The sequence below is a fragment of the Sapajus apella genome, unplaced genomic scaffold, assembly GCF_009761245.1.
Source record: "Sapajus apella isolate SASKATOON/1434 unplaced genomic scaffold, GSC_monkey_1.0 scaffold63, whole genome shotgun sequence".
Classification (NCBI taxonomy): domain Eukaryota; kingdom Metazoa; phylum Chordata; class Mammalia; order Primates; family Cebidae; genus Sapajus; species Sapajus apella.
The window spans coordinates 8,163,140-8,171,729 of record NW_022437003.1 but is presented as its reverse complement, the minus strand read 5'-3'; the positions used below and the strand labels follow the sequence as shown (position 1 = coordinate 8,171,729).

The window sequence follows — 8,590 nt, the reverse complement described above, 5'->3', positions numbered from 1 at the left end:
TATATATATATATGGAGAGAGAGAGAGAGAGAGAGAGAGAGAGAGAGTCAGAGAGAGAGTGTCCACTCTAGGGCAGGAAAAACTGGGATTCTGACACACTAATTATAAAACTCAAAAGAACCTGGCCTTATATGATCTTCAAGGGTCACTAATGTACAGAAATACTGAAGGCAAACTCTTGAAACAATGAAAATTTAATCTACCTAAGATGTCTACATGTTTCAAATATGCTTTTGTTCTTACTAAGAATGAATTCAATTGTTTGACCAAAAATAACATAAATATATCACTATCTGGTTATCAATACTTAAAAGTACGAAAACAGATGAGTAAGTTTATGCTTCTGAGAAGAGGAACTTTAAAAGAAATTATGTATATGTTAATGAGAAACATAATAAAATAATGAAAGGCTATACTATATTATGGTTGTAAAAGTATAGCTATTTACTTTGCTGAAATTACTTCAACACTGTAGAATTATGTTATCTTTTCCAATTAAAAACTGGGAAACACATGCAGCCTCACGGACTAAATTTCAGAGCTGAGAGAGAAGCAAGTGGTTCTACAAAAGCACATCTACAATAACGTTCTCTCCAACTCACAGCTCCACTCCGGAAAATTCCTGAGAAGAGGGTCCTTCTACGTCTGCTTGAACATTTCCAGTGACAGAGGTTTCACTGCCACATCAATCAGCTCATGCATTTTTAGACAGTCCTGATTGCCAGAACGTTCTTCCTCAAGTGGACCTGAACTCTCCTTACTGTTGGCTTCCCTCCCGTTTTTAGTTCTTGGTTGCATACTCTGCAACCATTTCGGTAAGTGATTTCACTTCCCAACAGGCCCTTTGCCAGCCTCACTCATTTTATTTGTTAGATGATGATCAGCTTCTATTCACAATTGTCACTGTTATTCTGTGAACCACAATGACCATTCTTCATAACCACCAACTTCCCGCCGACGTGGTGGCTCGGAGGCACCATGGCTCTATGGAGCCTATGATGGGCACGGTCCTAAGGACATTATGGGATATTTTAGACTTCACTGGACTCCCGCTATCATATACACTGTTTCTCTGAGAAATAAATACTAACTTTCAAAGGTCGGACTTAGAGTCTTTCTGAAAAGGATACATTTGTAAATTAGTGTCTCTACTTTTGGGAAAAATCTATGTTTCATGAGAAACAAGGTGTAATTTATCACTCTGTCTTTTTACCAGTCTTATGAGCCAAGTCAGTGTTTTGACACATGAATAAAAATTCCAACGCTCCTCCACCTGCAGTAGAAGCAGAAGCGGCAGGGCTGGTAAGCCTGTGCTATCCAGATGATCACCTCTGCTTCCTGGAATAACAAAAGCTGAAGATGAAAAGGTCATTATCTCCCAGGTACCACCTAAGTGCCCAAGCAAGCCCACCAGGTGCATGGGGCAACTCCAGAGCCCTGGGCCCAGTCTAGGATTGAGACGGCTTCTGAAGCTCTTAGTCTACATTTAACAAGCCTCTCTTTCTGCTTTGCTGCAGTAAGCACTGAAGTTCTAGAAAATGTCTTGTTAGTATCTTCATCTTGAGATGTGAATGATTTAAGCAGAGAAGTCACCATGTTTATTTTTATTATCTTACCCAATGTCCATTTGGGCAGTTACTAAACTTAAAAATGCAGCCTGGGAAACGGAATGAGATCCTGTCTTTACAAAAAAAAAAAAAATTAATAACAAAAAATAAGTGTGGTGACATGAGCCTGTAGTCCTAGCTACTCAAGAGGCTGAGGCAGGAGGATCACTGGAGCCCAAGAGTTCGAGGCTGCCGTGAGCTATGATGGCACCACTGCACTCTGGCCTGGGCAACAGAATGAGACTCTATTCTCTCTATATATATACAAATGAATGAATGAATGAATGAATGAATAAAATGTAACAAGATAACATATAAATATCATACATCCCGACAGTCCTCACTTTCTATATTAATGTCTTATTTAACCTTGAGCCTTCCTGGGCTCTCTTAGCCTTTACCACTCAGAACACCGCCATGCATGCCTCGGGCCACACTGGCTAGGTGGAGAGAGCAAGGAATGAGAATTAATGTATACAATTCAGCTTAGTAATTTTATAAGCTTGATTATCTGGTTTCCCTTAAGTTTACAGATACAGGCAAATATGAAAGGGGATTGAAGACATGACAACCAAGAAAAGTAGAGAGGACAGAGGCTGTGGCATCAGGGAGAATTACGAGCTATTGACATCAGGACGCTACAATGTCAAGGAAGTAACTTCATGGAAATGGCGATAAGTCTCCAAGAAAAAAAGTTAAGTTACGTTTGCAATCTAGTAGCACTCTACTTAGGTAGGAAGGAAATTTTATGACACATTTTACAATGATTCTGCCTGAAAATGTTGAATTTTCTCCCCTTGCTAACAATGTCAGCACTTAATGCATTTAAATAATATTCTAAGTAAATATACTAACTGAAAGCAGTAATTCCAGGAGTCTACAAAATTAAACAATTAAATCTTTACTAGAGAAATATGGAAGTAAGAACAAAAGTGAATAATCATTGAGGAACTCTTAAGAATTCGGTTTTGCATTCTCTGCGTAGAGAGGAACCTCTGATTGGAAAAAATACATTTCCTTTCTGACCCACTGGATGGTGCTGTCATAAAGCCCCTTCAGCTTAGGTGACCTGAGAATTTTTAAACCCCTCTTTACAGAATAGTGGAAAAGGTTTTTCCAAGAGAAAGGTAGCGCTGACCCTAAAATCTAAGAGAGGAAAGACTAGATGTGTGTTGTGCGATCCTTTCTCGACTCTTCTTTCTCTAATATTCTCGCTCTGTACACATGGTAGTTCCATGGGTAAGAGTTTTCAGGAAGCACTGGGGAGGCCTGCTCACGCTCTGGGACACCGCACTGCCACAATTGAGTGGCACCAAGAACACCACAGGACAGTGGAAACGCCACAGCGGAGCCAGCAGCACGTGTTAGTATCAGCAGGACGAATACACATGCTGGGGCACTGTGGGAGAATTTCCATAGCAGCACATACGTTAGTTTATTTTGCTGTAGATTATGAATTGGGAAAATTCATTAGCATATTATTAGCGTATTATATCAGCATAGTAACAAGTATTAAGGACAAAAAAAATTCTAATTACAAGTAACTTTTTGTCACCAAGTTTATAATTTCCACTTCTTCAAACATCTGTTTACTTTCTCACCCTTGGATTTGTCTAAAACCCTACTCAGGCCTTCTCTTCCCTTCAAATCCCAGTTATGGAGATGCTATTTAGAATATAGCTGTTGGTTCATCTTTTTAATAGCACTTTTTTTTTTTTGGTACAAAAGTCTCTAGGGCTTTTCTTCTTTCCACTTAAATAATTTTTCCCACCCAGGGCTTTCTGAAGAGCTAAGGCTAACTTTTTCCTTTTCTAAAGATCTTTTCTTTCCCTCTGCTTTCTCCCCATAGTTCTACCTGCCCCTTCCCCACCCTCTTCATCTCTCATATGAAAACAACACTCTCGCTGGGCTTAATCCCCAAATGTTTTTAATTGACTCATTTGGTGAGGTTCTCTCTAGCTCAATGAACCGTCTGCCTTTTCCAGGGAACCAAGCATTTCTTCTTTCTGAATATTTTAAACTCTTCTAACAAAGCCAAACATGAATGCAACAGCATTAAATAAGTCTCTTCACAGCACCTAAGTACACATAAGGAATCAAGTTCTGATAACCAATGGGACATGATATTGTTCTCACCAATAAATAGCCACCCCATCAAGCTGCCCCATCGACTAGGAAGAGACCCAGCCAGGCACTGGGAAGCTTTGCCCCAAGGGCAGAATGAGGTCCCTTCCTAAAACTATAGCAGACACATCTCACCCACAGTGCTTTCCTATTGCCAGGAGCACCAGGAAGGGATATTTGCATATTCTAATCACCCCTTTTAAAGGCGCAGCAAGAGATCATGCCATAGAGGTTACAGGGAAAAGGAAGAGCAGCGACCAGCTCCACTACTCTGTGGTTAACTTTTCACCTGTGTTATGAATTCACTATGCTCATTATTCATTTGAACAGCACCTAAAGAAACTTCAAGTCTAAACACATCACTCTATCATTAGTGACTGTTTCTGAAGAGGGACTTTACTGAAATGTGACTGTATTCACATGTGAGGAGGCTGAAGTGAATTTTATTTTGAGCAGTTCATAGTACCAGCCGCTCCCTGCCCCTCCCACTCTCCCAATACCTGGGAGATGATGCCTCATTGTTCTAAGCTTAGGCTTAATACCACACTGCTCTTTTCTTAAACAAATAAACCATTTTCTAAAGTGGATTAAAACACCTCGACAGCTATGGAGCATATGCAGCCATTAAAGACTGTTCAGCATATAGACAGATAATTTCCACAGTATATGATTTAAGAAGGTAAACAGAAAGTTAACAAAAAACCCGTTCTTCTTGAAGTATGAGAACAATTAAGTGGAAATGCTAAATTTTCAAGGCAGAGCAGTTTTTAAAATAACCTCAAAAATTAAAAAAAAAAAAAATTGTAGTCCCAGCACTTTGGGAGGCCGAGGCAGGTGGATCACAAGGTCAGGAGTTCAAGACCAGCCTGGCAAACACAGTAAAATCCCTGTCTCTACTAAAAATACAAAAATTAGCTGGCTGTGGTGGCGGCCACCTATAATTCCACCTATTCGGGAGGCTGAGGCAGGAGAATCGCTTGAACCCAGAAGGTGGAAGTTGTAGTGAGCCGAGATCATGCCACTGCACTCCAGCCTGGATGACAGGGTGAGACTCCACCACAAAAATAAATAAATAAATAAATAAATAAAAAATAAATAAAGATCTTCACTGCATCCAAAAAGACATACCAATGAAGAGAAATCATTAAATTTTAGGAGTCTGGAGGGCTGATTTCCAGCCTGAGCCATCAAACAAACAGGCTGTATGTTGTAGGAAGTCATTTAACCTCACTATGCCGCAAATGTCTCCTTTGTAAAATTAGAACATTAGGTTCAATTAAAGCCCTTTAACCTTTAAAATTCTATGATTGTCCTTCCAATTCAATAAAATAAACTGTTTAGTAATACCTGCTTTTTCAAATAAGCTAGTTTTTTTAAAAGTCAGAAAGTCTCCAATATGTCAAGAAAATCTAACCAGAAAAGAATAAAAATGTTTAACTTGTACAACACAAACTTTGTCCAGAAATCAGTATCTGCTCTTTACTTCCAAAGAAAAAACTCTTTTGTTTTCTATCGTTCAGTGTTCGGCTTGCCACTAAGCAAGGAATACATGTGGCGGCTACAGTTCACCAAGGGTTCAGCAGCTCGGCGGCAGGAAGAAACTTCTCTATTACTCACTATCAAACTGCATTTTCAAAAACTACCAAAACAGTGCAAAAATACACAAGCAAAATGTTGCTGTCATCCATCTGAAACTGTTAGAAATTTCAAGCTCATCACAGAACCTGTGACCTCAGTATTCAATGTTTTACAAATTGAGTAACTATGTCTCTGTCACATACTACCAAAATGACAAAAAGAAAAATAAAAGGAGAGGAAAACGCGGAAGGTTAGGGGTAGGTGAGGGGAAAGGGAAGAACAAACACACCCAGCTGAATTCAGAGCTAGATTCCAAGTGGGTCTCAGGCAGGACTGAAGTCAGGGAGCTGCAAATGTTGTTTCAGTTTGTTTATTCACAGCTCTACCTTTGACTCATCAGAGTGAAGTCTGAAAACTGTTTGTGGGTCATAGTAAAAAGAGTCCTGAAGGACAATGTGACTTCCAGGGAGAGGTAAGCCACCCCACGCCGCATGAACCAGCAGAGCAGATACTGAAAGGTGATAAGAAGAAAAAGAAGCACTTGTTTTTATTAACATAGGACCTCACCAACTTCCTCAGACTTCCCCAAATGAAATGTCAGACTCTCGCATGATTTCGAGTAAGAATCAACTCTGTCCCTTAGAAGAAAAACATCCAAAGCTCAGTAACAATCGTGGACTATTCCTTTTGACCAAAAAGATTTTACTCACCAACATTTTTTTTTAAATGTAAATTTCCCAGTAGGAAGCAACACAGTACAGAGTTTTAAAAAATAAAATTCTTAATCCGTTCAGGATGAAACACACTACTTAAAATAAACTGAATGACACCTAAAATGATCTGCTGAATGAAAAGAAAAGCTATTCCAAGTCGCAAAATAAACTATTATTAAGCTATGGAAGCTTATTCTGTATTCTCACTCTCCTTTTCAATGACACTTTTATGAAACACATGTGGTAGGCAGTTTGTGCTTTGCAGCAGAGAAAACTCAAATAATGCTTTCCCAATTAGACAAATCCTGGGGACTTCGAGGACGAACCCTTCTCTCTGCTCCTCCATGCTGGTCAAACTGATGATCTGGATGGGCTCTTTGGAGCAAGGTGCTCAACTCTTGAAGAATAGTGCTGGCAAGGATTTGGGGTGTACTTCTCTGAGACTGGGGTGCAGAAAAGACAAGAATACAGTCCCTGTTCTGCCTCTGTCAATCTATGTTTTAGCAGGGTGCAGATCTTGCTGTGCCTGGCAACCCACACCCCCAGTGGCCATTCCTGCTCGCTGCCTGAGGCCGTGATCAAAGGAGGATAGAAGAGGGGAGTCAAGTTTAATAACCTTACCAGGAGATCAGATTGTCTGGGGCCACGCCGAAGTCCTGAGAGAGCAGCTGAATCCTGGCCATTTACAGAGCAGCACAAAACTAGTCCTGTTCCTTTTCCTGCAGCGGTTGCCATGGCCGACCCAAACAATATACCCCAGCTTCAGCCTCCTTTGGCTTCCTAACCGCCACCCACAGACCTCCAAACGTGGGTAGGAGGAGGTGAAAACTGCTCACTGATGGGAATTGAGGAGCGAGGTAGAAGATGGAAAGGAGATCTGGGCTGCAGATCAGCCCAGAGGGTGTAACGTGGTAAGCAGACTTGCTGCTTTTAGCTGCCAGGCTTTGCTTCTGTGAGTTTTCACCTCATTTCTAAGTGGAAAACAGATCTTAAGAAGAAACAGAAACCAGCTAAAACCCTTGCCTGGGAAAATTACTATCATCTTTAAACTTTGTTTTTAGCACCTTTAAACTTTGGAATGAACTGTGAACCAGTGAAACAAATGGAAAAAAAAAAAAAAAAAAAGCAGCAACACCCTGGGCACAGTACTATCTGAACAGGGGCAAGGCTTGGGAGGGGATATTGGCATCAGGGTGATAAACGCTAGGAATGGCATACATGTTGTGATGTTCTGGTTTAAAGCAAATTCCTATTTGACGATGCCATGAAAAAAAAATCTAGATACAGAAACTACACAAAGAAAGAGACAGAGGAAAAAAAGATTACTCTAAAAATAAACCATCAATGAAATTTTTATGACACATATTGAAACTAATAATAAACTAACCCAGTGAATGGTGCTCTGGCGATGGAGCACCTATAGTCTGGGACCAGCATGGCCACTGTGCAGCTAAGCAAGCCATTGTCCCTTTTGGCCATCCACCTCTTCATCTATAAAGGGACGGAGTGGGTAAGAAGGAATAGACTGTCTTTAAACTCCTTTACAACTCTAAATTTCTGTTAATAACCTCTATGAAAAGTCTTGCAGCTAGGTTTGAACAGAGTCACATAAATAGAGGACTTGGAGAGTAGCATCTTAATTTTAACAATGGCTATAATGGGCTGTGGGGGGTGAGGTTTCCTTTCTTTATTTACTCAGTTTAGGAAACTGTGCCTATAATAGTCATCTATGGGGTGGTAGTGATGGTTGCACAACATGGTGAATGTACTTAATGCCACTGAAATGCATATTTTAAAATGGCTAAAATGGGTCAGGCACAGTGGCTCATGCCTGTAATCCCAGCACTTTGGGAGGCTGAGGCGGGCGGATCATCTGAGGTCAGAAGTTCAAGACCAATCTGGTCAACACAGTGAAATCCCGTCTCTACTAAAAATACAAAAATTAGCTAGACATGGTGGTGGGCACCTGTAATCCCAGCTACTCGGGAGGCTGAGGCGGGAGAATTGCTTGAACCTGGGAGGCGGAGGTTGTAGTGAGCTGAGATCACACCATTGCACCCCAGCCTGGGCAACAAGAGTGAACTCCACCTCAAAAAACAAAATGACAACAATGGTTAAAGTGGCAACTTTTATGTTAAGTATTTCTAACCACTATTTAAAAAATTAAATCGATACAAAAGAGGGGGCAAAAACATCATGGAACCCATACTGTACAAATATTTTGGAGGTGCACACTGAGTTAAATAAAAAACACTGAATTTATTTTCATTTTCTATTTAATTTGGTCTCCAGGGCCTGCTACATACAGTTTCCATTTCTACTGGAATATGAGAAAAATGGCTTATTTGCTGGGGTTTTTTTGTTTTTGTTGTTGTTGTTGTTTTTGAGACAAGAGTCTCACTCTGTTGCCTGGGTGGAGTGTAGTGGTGCGATCTCTGCTCACTGCAACTTTCACCTTCTGAGTTCAAGCAATTCCTCTGCCTCTGCCTCAACCTCCCAAGTAGCTGGGACTACAGGTGCATGTCTGCAAAAAAAAAAAAAAAAAAAAAAAAAAAAAAAAAAAAAAAA

At 40.4% G+C, this 8,590-nt stretch overlaps 1 protein-coding gene across 5 annotated transcripts in view; it reads right to left on the bottom strand.

Annotated features, from left to right (window-relative positions):
- ATXN1 (ataxin 1) overlaps window positions 1-8,590 on the bottom strand; it is a 455,843-nt gene that overhangs the window by 387,373 nt on the left and 59,880 nt on the right. The window lies entirely within an intron of this gene.